At 49.4% G+C, this 13,376-nt stretch overlaps 1 protein-coding gene and 3 non-coding genes across 4 annotated transcripts in view; all 4 read left to right on the top strand.

The window, feature by feature from the left end:
• LOC125721466 (NACHT, LRR and PYD domains-containing protein 3-like) overlaps positions 1 to 13,376 on the top strand; it is a 233,140-nt gene that overhangs the window by 189,740 nt on the left and 30,024 nt on the right. The gene's annotated exons all lie outside the window — the stretch shown is intronic.
• LOC125721534 (U2 spliceosomal RNA) lies at positions 4,836 to 5,031 on the top strand. Its single transcript, XR_007385812.1, has one exon. It is a non-coding gene; the product is annotated as a U2 spliceosomal RNA (small nuclear RNA).
• Positions 5,460 to 5,573, top strand: LOC125721530 (U5 spliceosomal RNA). Its single transcript, XR_007385808.1, has one exon. It is a non-coding gene; the product is annotated as a U5 spliceosomal RNA (small nuclear RNA).
• On the top strand, positions 5,771 to 5,962 carry LOC125721529 (U2 spliceosomal RNA). Its single transcript, XR_007385807.1, has one exon. It is a non-coding gene; the product is annotated as a U2 spliceosomal RNA (small nuclear RNA).

Consider the following 13,376-nt stretch of genomic DNA (forward strand, 5'->3'; position numbering starts at 1 on the left):
GGAGATCTGGACTGGCCAACGCCAGTTCCAGGCCCGCCTGCGCCCAGACGCTAATGGGGCAGGCGGTTTTAGCCACCCCCCAGCCTATTTTAACCTACAGGGCAATAAGGCATACCTTTTTTATTCTGGACAGCCTCCCTTCTGCCGGCAGTGCCACAGCTTTGGACACACCCTGGAGGGATGCGCCAACCTGCGCTGCCGCAACTGCCTGGAGTCGGGGCACATGGCCAGGGACTGCAAGGGCCCCCGTCGCTGCATTCACTGTAACGGCGAGGACCATCTGGCTCGTTCCTGCCCACAGAAAAAGACTACATATGCCGACGCTCTGTCGGGTAACAGAGCAGTCGGCACGGAGAATGGTGGGGGAGCTCTAGCCCCCACGACTGGGCAGGAACAGCCGGCGACGGGGGCAGGAGGAGAAGCCCTGGTCGAGGTGGAGGAGGCCCCTTTGAGTGCGATACCAATGCAGGAGGGGTCTCCGAACAAGGTGGAGCAGCTCGCCCTGGCTCCAGGCGTCAGCAGCAGGCGAAAGAAGAGCGGTGCATCCCCCCGGGGGAGGAAGAAGAGCAGAAGGGAGGCGCAACCCGACGCACCCAGCCCTCCGGCGGCCACCTCGCCAGCAGTGGCGGCCGGGGACCAAGGCCGACAGTGTCCCCCCTCCCCGATGTTAGAGGCCCCCCGTCTGGTGTGGGACTTGGGACAGTCCCCTGCACCCCCCCAGGAGTACAGCGGTCAACAGGACACTGCTAATGAACAGGAGTACCTGGGGGGGCTGGAATTGGGGGACCTATTGAGGTTGACTGAGGAGGGGGGGCAGTAGGACAGTATTGTTTTTAATGGCTGGCTTTTATTATTTTAGTTTGTTGTTTTTAATTGTATTTTATTATTTTAACATTCTATGGCCAATTTTAATATTGTCACCTTGAACGTAGGGTTTGAGGAACATTTTAAAACGCACATCTGTTTTTAACCAGCTGGCATCTTCTCCCTTCAGCATTTGTTTTCTGCAGGAAGTCCACCTCCGGGACCAGCGGGACGAGGCTCTCTTTTCACGACAGTGGAAGAGGGGTAGATCCTACTGGAGCGTAGGTGGCGTCCACTCCTCAGGCGTCGGGATCCTTTTTGGCGACCGCGCCTTTGAAGAAGTAAGTGCGTTTACCGTCCTTCAGGGCAGGGTTTTGGGAGTGGACGCCACATGGAGGGGACAGCGCCTCCGGGCCATATGTGTCTACGCTCCGGTGGAGGCCTTGTCCCGTATAACTCTCTTTGAAGAGTTGTCCCCGTTCTGTGTCACAGATCGACACTTGATTTTAGGAGGGGACTTTAACATCTCGTTGGAGGGTAGACAGGATGTCAGCTCAGGGCATTTTCGCCATTTTATTCGTTCCTTTAAACTTGTTGATTGTTTTAAAACATGCAACCCCAGCATGCCGGGCTTCACCTGGCATAATAGTCGCGGAGCCAGCAGCCGCATCGACTACATTTTAGCTTCACCCCCCGTTGCTTTTAAAAAGGTGTCCCTCTCCCCACAGTGGCCCACTGACCATCTGGCAGTGGAGGCCACTGTCTCCATAGACGCCCCTGTATATGGGGGCGGCTATTGGAAAATGAACCTGCAGATCCTGGAGGAGAGAGATTTTAGACACCTTTTTCTAGATCACTTCTCCGAGTGGCAGAAGGACAAGCCTACCTTCCCCTCCGTAGCCGAATGGTGGGAGAGTGTGAAGGACAGGATCCGAACCTTCTCCATGCAGTACAGCAAGCAGCGCAGGATGGAGAAGAAGTTCTCCATTCTGCGGCTGGAGAGAAGGTTGCGGGATGAATACGCCGCTCACAACAACGGGGGCACCATCAACCACGAGCGGCTGCTTGACATAAAGGGTGAGCTGAGGCGCCTGCATGAACAGGCTGCCTCGGCCCAAATGCTCCGCGACAAAATATTTGATGTGGAAAATAATGAAAAGTACAATTATTTTTTTTTCCACAGAGCCAGGGAAGCCCGGGAGGAGAAGAGCTTTAGCTCTCTCCGTGCCTCAAATGGCAACACAGTCACGAATACATTAGACATGCTGGAGGTTGCTAAATTGTTTTATCTTAACCTTTTTAATGTTAGGGATACGGACCCGGTTGCTGGGGAGCACTTCCTAGATAACATCTCACCTTGTCTTCCCAGTGACATCCGGGACGGCTTAGAAGCCCCCATCACCTTGGCCGAGCTGACCGCAGTGCTTGGCAAGATGAACCGCCGCAAGGTACCTGGCCTTGATGGGCTCCCGGTGGAATTTTATTCCACCTTTTGGGATGTCCTCGGGCCGGAATTACTGCAGGTTGTAGAGGACGTTCAGCGCCGGGGTTTGCTCACTAGGAGCATGAGGTCGGGGGTCCTCTCTTTGTTGCACAAGAAGGGCGATCGGGCCGACCTTGGCAACTGGAGGCCCCTGACCATGCTTTGTGTAGACACAAAGCTCATCGCAAAGACCATTACCGAACGCCTGAAGAAGGCCATGGCTCATCTGGTTCACAGCGACCAGACGTGTGGAGTACCGGGTCGATCGGCGACGTGGAATCTCCACCTCATCCGCGACGCCATCGCCTGGGTGGAGGATAGGAACCTCCCTCTCCTGCTGGTCAGCTTGGACCAGGAGAAAGCCTTCGACCGGGTAGATCACCGCTTCCTGTTCAAAGTATTGGGTAAGTTTGGCTTCGGGCCCAATTATCTGGGGTGGTTACACACTTTGTATAACGAAGTTGGGAGCCATGTTGTTATCAATGGCTTCCTGAGTGATTTGGTGCCCCAGCGGAGTGGAGTGAGGCAGGGATGTCCCCTCTCCCCCCTCCTCTACGCGCTCTATATAGAGCCACTGGCGTGCGCCATTCGCACCCACCCCGGGGTCGATGGCCTTCTTATCCCAGGAAGTCGGGGGACAACTGTTAAACTGACCCAGTATGCAGACGACACCACGCTTTTCGTCTGCTCGGATCAGTCTCTCGGTCATGCCTTGAGCCTCGTTCACGCGTTCGGTTGGGCCTCTGGCGCGACGCTCAACCTCAGTAAGTCGGTGGCCAAGTATTTCGGCAGCTGGAAGGCGAGGGAGGACGTCGCAGGTGGTCTCACCCTCTGTGACGGTCCTCTCAAAGTTTTGGGGGTCAACTTCCTTTCGGATGGTGCCGCCCGGTTGAACTGGGAGGAGCGGTTGGCGATCGCCTGGCGGAAGATCGGACTGTGGAAGTCCAGGTCCCTGTCCTTCCAAGGTAAGGTTTTAGCCTTAAAAGTGGATATTCTTCCCACCCTGCTCTACCTTGCACATGTGTACCCTTTGCCCCGCTTCATGCGGAGGGGCCTGACGAGGGACGTTTTTAACCTCGTCTGGGGGGGCAGGTATGAGTACGTGCGTAGGGAAGTGATGTATCTCGGAAAGGACAGTGGGGGGAGGGACGTTATTGACTTTCCTCTCAAGCTTGACTGCCTGTTCTTCTCGCAGCTCTGCACGCGCCTGGCAGCTCCCCTCGAGCACCCCCATCAGCACTTTGTGCGTCTGTGGCTGGCTCTCCCCATGAGACGTCTGGTGACGTCGTGGACCAACCTCGGCCCCAAGGCTGAGACCCTGCCGGTCCACTACAGCCACGCTGTCAAGTGGAGTAAGTCTATTCCGGCAGGTGTCAAGACAGAGGCCCTGACCAAGCACAGAGCCCTTTACAAGGCTTTGCTTGGTCATAGGGAGACTCGGGCCATGTTGGGCCTGGAGGAAGGCACATGGGCGAGAATCCAGCCTAAGGGTTTGGATCACAGGCTGCAGGACCTGAACTGGCAGTGCCTTCATGGTAAGCTGCCAGTCAGGGACGTCTTGCACAGGCATAAGCTGACCAGACACCCCCGCTGCCCCAGGCCCGAGTGCAGCGAGGATGAGACCATCAAGCACGTGTTTTGGGACTGCGGGCATGCACAGAGAGTCTGGGGGTTGGTAGCGGGCCTGTGTGGACGTGTAGACCCGCAGCCCGGTCTGACCTACGACAAGGTGTTGAAGGGGTGGGACCCCAACCTCCATAACCCCTTCGGCCCCTGGATGTGGCTGCTGGTCAGCATTACCAAGCGAGAGCTTTGGAATGCCAGGACCGCGCTCATCCGCAGAGGGGTTCGTCTGGAGGCACAAGGGGTATTCCGCAAAATCCGGGCCGATTTGGGTTTCAGGATGGAGACCGACGTCATCCAACGGGGCTACCACGAGGCCAAGGAGAGGTGGAAGGGCCTCTTTTGGCTTTAGCCCCGTTTCATTTAGGTGGTGACGCTCCATCCTACAGGGTCGACATGACGCACTGTCCTGAAGCCCACAGGAGGTACTTTGGGTTTTAGGTAAGTGTGCTTTGTTTTTTGTGCGTGCATGGTGTTGGAAATTTTAATTAACTGCATGTACTGAGATTGAGCACGGCTGTGGTTGGTCACTTTTAGCACCTTTATGTATTAACATTAACTGTATTTATTAACATTTTATTCTATGTGCTGTGCCATGTCTGTGACTAACCAGTTTTTTAGCCTGAGGCCATTGATTTTATGTGTTTTAGGATGATGCATAACCCTGTTTTAACCCGACCCTTGTGCCGAGGCCTGAGGTCTACGGGTCTGTTCCTTTTTTAAGGTTTTAATATTTTAATGGCTTGCATTTGAGGTGACATTTTAATTATGTTAATGGCCATATGATTGTAATTAGATTTTAAAGTGTGTATATGTATTACTTGTTTTTATTGTTATGTTTTGCTTATCCTATAGGGAATGGTTCTGTAATATATTTGTTTAATATTGTTTTAAAGGTGTTTTATTGTGTGACTTTAAAATGTACAGAACTGTTTAATAAAGCATGGAAAAAAAAAAAAAAAAAAAATCTGTTCTTATCAGTTTAATATCTGATACGTCCCCCATGGAGGGGACCACATATTAAACGGATTTTTGGAACAGGGAGCCGGAAGTGGGGCTTGCCCCGTCCGCTCCACGCATCGACCCGGTATTGCAGTGTTTCTGGGAACGGTGCACCTCTACTGCCCCCTGCTGTTGAAAGACAGAGCTGATCGGTGTTCCGCTTATCAGACCGAGAGCCTGCGCCGCTTGCCAGGCGATCAGCCGGTGTCGTGAGGGACCGACTCTGTCCGTGCGCCGGTCCCGCTTCCCTCCGTTTTTCTTCTTTTTTTTTTTTTTTTTTTTTTTTTAAATCATAAAAAAAAAGCACGGTCATGATATGCTCTCTGAGGGGTGGGCAGCTGTGCTGAGGTAAGGCAGGCCGTCATCTTTGCCTTTTGAATTTTCTCTCATGTCTGTTTACATGATTGCTGATCTTTCAGATGCCAGGAGGACAGGGAGGAGTCGGGGCCCCGAGGCCGGTGGCTGCGACGCCCCCGAGAATTCAACCCCGAGCGGGGGCGTCACGGAGGCCCGGCTAGCGGCCACCTGCTGAGCGACGGCTCTGCATCGACTCGGGTCTCTCTTCATCCCGTATAAATCTTTCGCCTTTTACTAAAGATTTCCGTGGAGAGGGATAGCGATGAGTTCACTGTATTTTTGGAGGCTCTGTGCAAGCAGAGCTGCACCGCCGCTGTATCAAAGTAAGACTGTGCCCGGCTTAGCGGCCGGCTCTATCTGCCCAGTGGCGTGTTTCTGGTCCTCTGGGATCGTGCGTGGTCTCGCCGGGCGCCACCTCCCAGAGAGGCTGGCGAGGACCCAGCCGCGCCGGCTCCGTCGGCGTCCCGCATGCCGGAGCCCGGCGGGGCGCAGTCTGCGGGCATCGCTTCTCGGCCTTTTGGCTAAGATCAAGTGTAGTATCTGTTCTTATCAGTTTAATATCTGATACGTCCCCCATGGAGGGGACCACATATTAAACGGATTTTTGGAACAGGGAGCCGGAAGTGGGGCTTGCCCCGTCCGCTCCACGCATCGACCCGGTATTGCAGTGTTTCTGGGAACGGTGCACCTCTACTGCCCCCTGCTGTTGAAAGACAGAGCTGATCGGTGTTCCGCTTATCAGACCGAGAGCCTGCGCCGCTTGCCAGGCGATCAGCCGGTGTCGTGAGGGACGGACCCTGTGCCATCTTCTCCTGCCATGTCGCTGACTAATCCAGAAGGAAAATGACTTTTAATATTCGAGTTTAAATGAGCAAGTGTAACAGCTCTACTGCTTCTTACGTTTTTTCATTTTATGCAAAGTGACATTTTTGTATTTTTCTTTGACTTTTTTATCCAGCTAGGTTTATTAATGAATTAATTCAGAGTATGTATCCTTGGCCAAGCTCCATGGATTATATGCTGCTGTTGGAATCAATCTTGTCACATCTGTTATCAGATGCCGCTGTCTGGGAGGTTTGAACCCCCATTACTGCATGTTCTAGCCTTGATTGTGCTGGTTTGCCTGAGTCACTGCTGTTTCTGCTGCATCTGAAAAACATACAGGCAGCTTAACTGGCGTCATTAACAGGAAGATCAATCCTGTTGATACTCAACCTTCAGATGAGCTGGAAAGAGCAGCAGCAAGTGAGGAAAAATCTTCTGGAGTTAAGTACTTGGCACGGCAAGGCCTGGCTTTTCGAGGTGTTGGTAAGGAGAGTGGGAATTTCAACCAGCATCTAATGCAAACAGCAGAGGGCGCTGCAGAACTGACCATGTGGCTGAAAGGTCACTTTGATTTCACCAGTGCTGTTTAACTGAAACACCTGTTCCTGGGTTGCCCTCAGTCCTTGTTATTGGTTATGATTCTCACTGTCCTGCATTGTGTCTTGTTAGCTGTGTATTTAAGTGCCTGTTCTGCTTCTGTTCTTTAATGCTTCATTATAGCTGTATGTTGTATGTATGTATATAGTTCTCTAGTTGTGTTTATTCCATCATTTAGATCATTCCTGGTCATTTGCTGTTTATTTTGGATCCATCCTGATCCTTTTGGTTTTGATGTGTGTGTTGTAATAAACCCTATTTTTCCACGCATGTCATGCACTGCCGCAACCAGAAGAGGGCAGAATATATGGCACAAAAAACAAAGGAAGAAGCCTAACTTTAAAAACAAGAAAAACATCAAGACTCATCCAGCATGGGGCGGTAGGTTAACAAATAACACAAAAACAGTCAAAGAATAAGCAAACAAAAGAGTGAAAGGATGCAGAGATGACTGAGAAGCAGGGGATGACTGGAGAAGAGACGACAGGACCAGAAGACAGGAGGGATACAGGGAGAGCGGAGAAGACAGTATAACTGAAGAATGGGAGAAGAGGAGAGACCGCAGAGGAAGGAGAACATAGATGACTGGAGGGGAGGGAATATAGGAGCAACAGAGAGAAGGAGGAAGGGCTGCGGAGGAGAAGACAGGATAAGAGGGGAAAATGTGAGCAGAGAAGGACAAACACCCCCACTGCCCAGCAAAGTGCACTTGTAAGTAAACCACAATTTTAGCCTTGGGCTCAATATCTGGACTTGTCTCTGTGTAGCAATGCACAGAATCCCTGACACTGGTTATGACTGTACTGTATTAGTCCTAAACCTGCCATTATAGTGTAAGAAGAAAAGATTTTTTTTTAAATAAATCATTTTAAAAAAAGGTAGAGCGATGTAGCCCCCGGAGAAGTCCCCCCCCCCCCCAAAAGCCCTGTTTGTTCCCTTCTAGCTTCCAGATGAAACTCACAATGCACCCCAACGCCACCTAACTTCTCTTCCACATGATGCACCTTATTTACCCTTTGAATCCTGTCTATTATTGAACGTTTTTCTATCCATTTGATTATCAGCTTATTACACTGCATGTACATTAGTCAGCCACATATGCTGTATGGCTTTGTTTTCCGGAAAGTCTGGGCTACTCAGATGTGTCATAATTCGATTTGTAAATGCTGACAGTCTTGATGTCATCCTTCATATCAGGAAAAACTACTTGTGCATATAGATATTTCTCAATTTTTAGTTTCATCCAATATAAAAATTGGCAGGTAGTACAAATATAATCTTATAAATGCTGAGATTAGAGTATCTGCGATGCAGGAATGCAGGGGTTTCATTGGGGCCCTTTCTATGGCTTAGTACTGTGAAGGAGTACATGGTTAGTGCCAGGCGCAAATGAATATCTTTGATTTTGCATCCATGTGGTAACTTGTTGAAGTTGTCTGATAGTCAGTAATACATGGTTTAATTATTATGATTGTTTATTTATTACTTTATAACATCTGAAAGAAACTGAAATAGGAAAGCTTATTTTAGTTTATGGTCCACTGGATAAACACAGACATTACAGACGGTTTTAGAGTCTAATGCTGAATGTTTTTGCTATCATTTTTCTGCCTGCATATGCTGTGATTAGTGCAGTGAAATTTGTGAATGTGTTTGTGGTTAGTATCATAGCCTCAGACAACAAACCAACGCTGTAGCGCGTCACTGTGTTTATATGTGAGAGGGGTTCCAGTTACATAATGGGCTCGTTTTAATTCAACTGTTTTGACGGAGCTCGACAAACCTAAAAAATAAATGCTGGTGTTATCAAAAACTATGTCATATAGCTATATTTCAGATTTATTACAGCCAAACACATCTCGGAGCTCCGAGGAATCTCCTTCTCCTTACATTTCCCTCCATCCCACTCTTCTCATCCCTCTATCCCTCAAATACTGTTACATTTGTCTTTTTTCCACACTCACACCCTGTCTTGATCATGCTCTGAATGCTTGGCATCCATATGCATGGCAAACTATTTTACAGTCTTATCTAGTATAATAGGACATAAACAGTGAATTTGATAGTTATGTTTTATTTTCATATTAGAACACAACGCATGAACATGAAGGGATCGTTTGCATTTGCAACCAACTCCTCCGCAAACCCCCCAGCGGAATACTGGCCGCGGACAGGGGTGGGAATCCCCAAGCTGGAAGACTGTACTGCATCATGTTAACATTAGCTAGCTAGTTATGGATACAGAGTGCACCGGACTACAACTATAAAGGACGTAAGGTGTGTGATAGGGTAAAACACTTACTAACAGGTAATGCACGTTAGCATTACGTTAAATGACCACTTTACCTGTTACTTACCAGAATATTCTCCTATGCGTTCGCCGAATGACAGCAGGCAGAAGGCGGCGCGTTTTTCAGAAAGAAAAGTTTCAGAGTTAAACTTACGCCGCGTTATATACAGGCACTTCTAACACGAACATTTGCAGCCATTAACTCATTGGTGGCAGTAACACATGAAATTACTTTTTCTGCTTCAAAATAAGGTAGCACTGTGATTTTGATACTTTATCATTTATACTTAACTGTACCTTCCTCCCATTCCTCCGTCTCTGCTTATTGACATTTAGGAGAGTGTCAGATATAAATTAACGATTGAAAATTATCAAACAAAGACAGACACAACACTGAAGAGATGACAAAGACACAGTTTGAAAAGTAAATATGTTTTATTGCAAATCTCTTATCTTAATGTAGCCTACCTTATCATATGTTAACCCATCTTGTATTTTAACTTAGCCTAAGTTAAGATATGATGATAGGCTAAGTTAAAATATAATAAGATAAGAGGCTATCTTATCTTATTATATTTTATCTTATCTTATTATATTTTAACTTAGGCTAAGACGAAATATATTAAAATAAGCCATCTTATCCTATCGTATCTTATAGCTACATTAACACTTAAACAGTATCTCTTTCCGTTGGGTCCCGCGGGATCGCAGTCCCAATGCAGGTCTCTAACACGGGTATTCTAAGAAAAAGAAAATAAACATTTTACTTAACTTTACTTAAAGCAGTCATATAACTGCATTATAAATACCCAATTAATGTCTTATAAATCATTTATTAAAGTATTAAAAACACGGCTGTAAATATTTATACGAAGGCATAACACATTATAGCTATGTTTGTCATGCCCGGCTCGTCCGCTCCTCCTGTGTGCCACGCCCCCTGATTACCCACGTGTTTTCTCCCGATTGTACCCAGCTGTGTCTAGTTAATTTGCTCAGTCCTGTGTATTTCAGTCCGTGTCTTACCTGAGTCCATTGTCTGTCATTGATGTTAGTGGGCATTTCATGTCTCCTGCTCCCTGTTGGATTATTAAACCCCAGTTTGCCCCGATATATTCCTGTCCGCCTGCTCTTTGCCCGCCTGCCCGAGAGATCGCCCGCTTTTAAACAGTGCGATCGCGGCCAAGCGTGATAATGTTGATAATGCATTATGAATGCTCTGATCTATATATACACAATAAATATCTTCATAATACATTATATCGGCCATTAATCCATAATAAACATGGCTATAATGTGTTATGCTTTTTTTTCTTCAATATTTATACCCATGTCTATAATATATTTATGGATGCATTACAGTGCATTGTGAAGGTGTCAATAATGCAGTTATATTACTGCTTTAAGTCATTTGTAAACCTGAATTCACAGCCTTATAATTACTGCCTCTTGCTACTTCTTCTGAAAGGCAGGGGACAGCAGAAGAAGCACCACTTCATCTTCTTCTTCTTCTTCTTGTGGCTCTTCTCAGTATCATCTTCAGAAAGATCTTCGGCATTCACATGGAATGATACTTCTTCTTCACTGTAGATCTTCTCGGCAGCATCAGCATCTTCTTTTGTTTTATCTGTCTTCATCACTTCAGTCTCGTCCTCTTCCTCAGGTCCTTCTTCTGGTATAGTCAGTAGCTGTGATCTGTCTTCAGATGCCACCATACACTGAAACCTGACCAGTGTGGTAGCATCAGCATCTTCTGCCTGCTGGAATACCACATCAGCTTCATTTTCCTCAGGTCCATCTTCCTGTAAAGTCTGCAGCCATATTCTGGCTACATATGCCGCCATGCACTGCCAACTGTCCACTGTGGCAGCATCAGTGTCTTCTGCTTCCTGAAGCTCCTCATCTGTTTCTTCATCTTCCTCAAGTTCTTCCTCCTGGATGGGTTCTAGCCAAGTTCTGCCTCCTTGTGACACCACATACTCCACAGCATTCCCTGTACTTTTCCCTCCTCCTCCCTTAACCTCCTGCACATTCACTCCCACCTCACATCCATTCTCCTCACCTCCATTTAGCATATCCATCATACTAATACCAGCCTCTGTCCCCTCCGTCACAACCCTGGTGGCCTTCCCCTCAAATGTTCCCCACTCTGGTACCTCCACATATTCCTCACTACGCTGCCCCTTACCTCACCTTCCCCCCGGCTTGTCCGCTCCTTCCTGACTTTCTTTTTTTTGCTAAGGTAGCAAGCTTTATAAATTTCCCAGTCTTCAGATGAAAGGCCGTAATTACTCTGAAGACTTTGAGATGAAATACTAGTGCTGGCTAGCAGTCCATCCTTTCCCACACTCTCCCCTCCCTTACTAACCCCTCCCTTACCCAAATCAGTAGACCCCCCCCAATCCCCCCTTAACCCCCCCAGCCTGGACAGTGGGGAGTGTCACTGGTGAGAACTCCTCCACACCTTCTCCCCAGTTGATCACTTCATCCCACAGGTTCCAGGCTTCCCAGTGTTGGGTGTTGGTCCATCGATCAGCTCTCTCAATTCGCTCTCTGGGGAATAAATCAGCACTTAACAGAGATAATAAAATAAATAAAGAGCTGGAATTTCTTCAATCATACAGAAAATACAATTGTTATAATTATTATAATAAATAATCACAGGGTTCATCCATCCATCCATCCATCCATCCATCATCTCCCGCTTAATCCGGGGTCGGGTCGCGGGGGCAGCAGCCTCAGCAGGGAGACCCAGACTTCTCTCTCCCTGGCCACTTCATCCAGCTCCTCTGAGGGGATCCCGAGGCGTTCCCAGGCCAGCCGAGAGACATAGTCTCTCCAGCGTGTCCTGGGTCTTCCCCGGGGTCTCCTCCCAGTGGGACATGCCCGGAATACCTCCCCAGGGAGGCGTCCCAGAGGCATCCTGATCAGATGCCCGAGCCACCTCATCTGGCTCCTCTCGATGCGGAGGAGCAGCGGCTCTACTCTGAGTCCCTCCCGAATGACTGAGCTCCTCACCCTATCTCTAAGGGAGAGCCCAGCCACCCTGCGGAGGAAACTCATTTCGGCCGCTTGTACCCGCGATCTCGTTCTTTCGGTCACTACCCATAGCTCATGACCATAGGTGAGGGTAGGAACGTAGATCGACTGGTAAATTGAGAGCTTCGCTCAGCTCTCTCTTCACTATGACAGACCGATGCAGCGCCCGCATGACTGCTGACGCCGCACCGATCCGCCTGTCGATCTCCTGCTCCATTGTTCCCCCACTCGTGAACAAGATCCCGAGATACTTAAACTCCTCCACTTTAAAATCCCCAACCCGGAGAAAGCATTCTACCCTTTTCCTGCTGAGAACCATGGTTTCGGATTTGGAGGTGCTGATTCTCATCCCAGCCGCTTCGCACTCGGCTGCGAACTGCTCCAGTGAGAGCTGAAGGTCACGGCTCGATGAGGCCAACAGAACCACATCATCCGCAAAAAGCAGAGACCTAATCCTGAGGTCACCGAACCGGACGCCCTCAACGCCCTGGCTGCGCCTAGAAATTCTGTCCATAAAAACTATGAACAGAATCGGTGACAAAGGGCAGCCCTGACGGAGTCCAACCCTCACCGGAAACGAGTCCGACTTTTATTGCCACCCTTGCGGACCAAACTCTGGCACCGGTCATACAGGGACCGAACCACCCTTAAAAGGGAGCCCGGTACCCCATACTCCCGGAGCACTCCCCACAGGACCCCCCGAGGGACACGGTCAAATGCCTTCTCCAAGTCCACAAAATACATGTAGACTGGTCGGGCAAACTCCCATGAACTCTCCAGAACCCTGCTGAGAGTATAGAGCTGGTCCACTGTTCCACGGCCAGGGCGAAAACCACACTGCTCCTCCTGAATCCGAGGTTCGACAATCCGGCGGACCCTCCTTTCCAGGACCCCCGAATAGACCTTGCCAGGGAGGCTGAGGAGTGTGATCCCTCTGTAGTTGGAGCACACCCTCCGGTCCCCCTTCTTAAAGAGGGGGACCACCACCCCGGTCTGCCAATCCAGAGGCACTGCCTCCGATGTCCACGCGATGCTGCAAATGCGGGTCAACCAGGACAGCCCCGCAGCATCCAGAGCCTTGAGGAACTCTGGGCGAATCTCGTCCACCCCTGGGGCCCGGCCACCGAGGAGGGGCCTCCACCCCCGAGATAGGTGAGTCCACCCCCAAGTCCCCACACTCTGCTTCCATATCGGAAGGCGTGTCGGTGGGATTGAGGAGGTCTTCGAAGTACTCCCTCCACCGACCCAAAACGTCCCGAGATGAGGTCAGCAGCGCACCATCCCCACCATAAATAGTGCTGATGCTGCACTGCTTTCCTGCCCAGAGCCGCCGGATGGTGGACCAGAATCTCCTCG

This window comes from Brienomyrus brachyistius, unplaced genomic scaffold (assembly GCF_023856365.1).
Source record: "Brienomyrus brachyistius isolate T26 unplaced genomic scaffold, BBRACH_0.4 scaffold33, whole genome shotgun sequence".
Taxonomy (NCBI): domain Eukaryota; kingdom Metazoa; phylum Chordata; class Actinopteri; order Osteoglossiformes; family Mormyridae; genus Brienomyrus; species Brienomyrus brachyistius.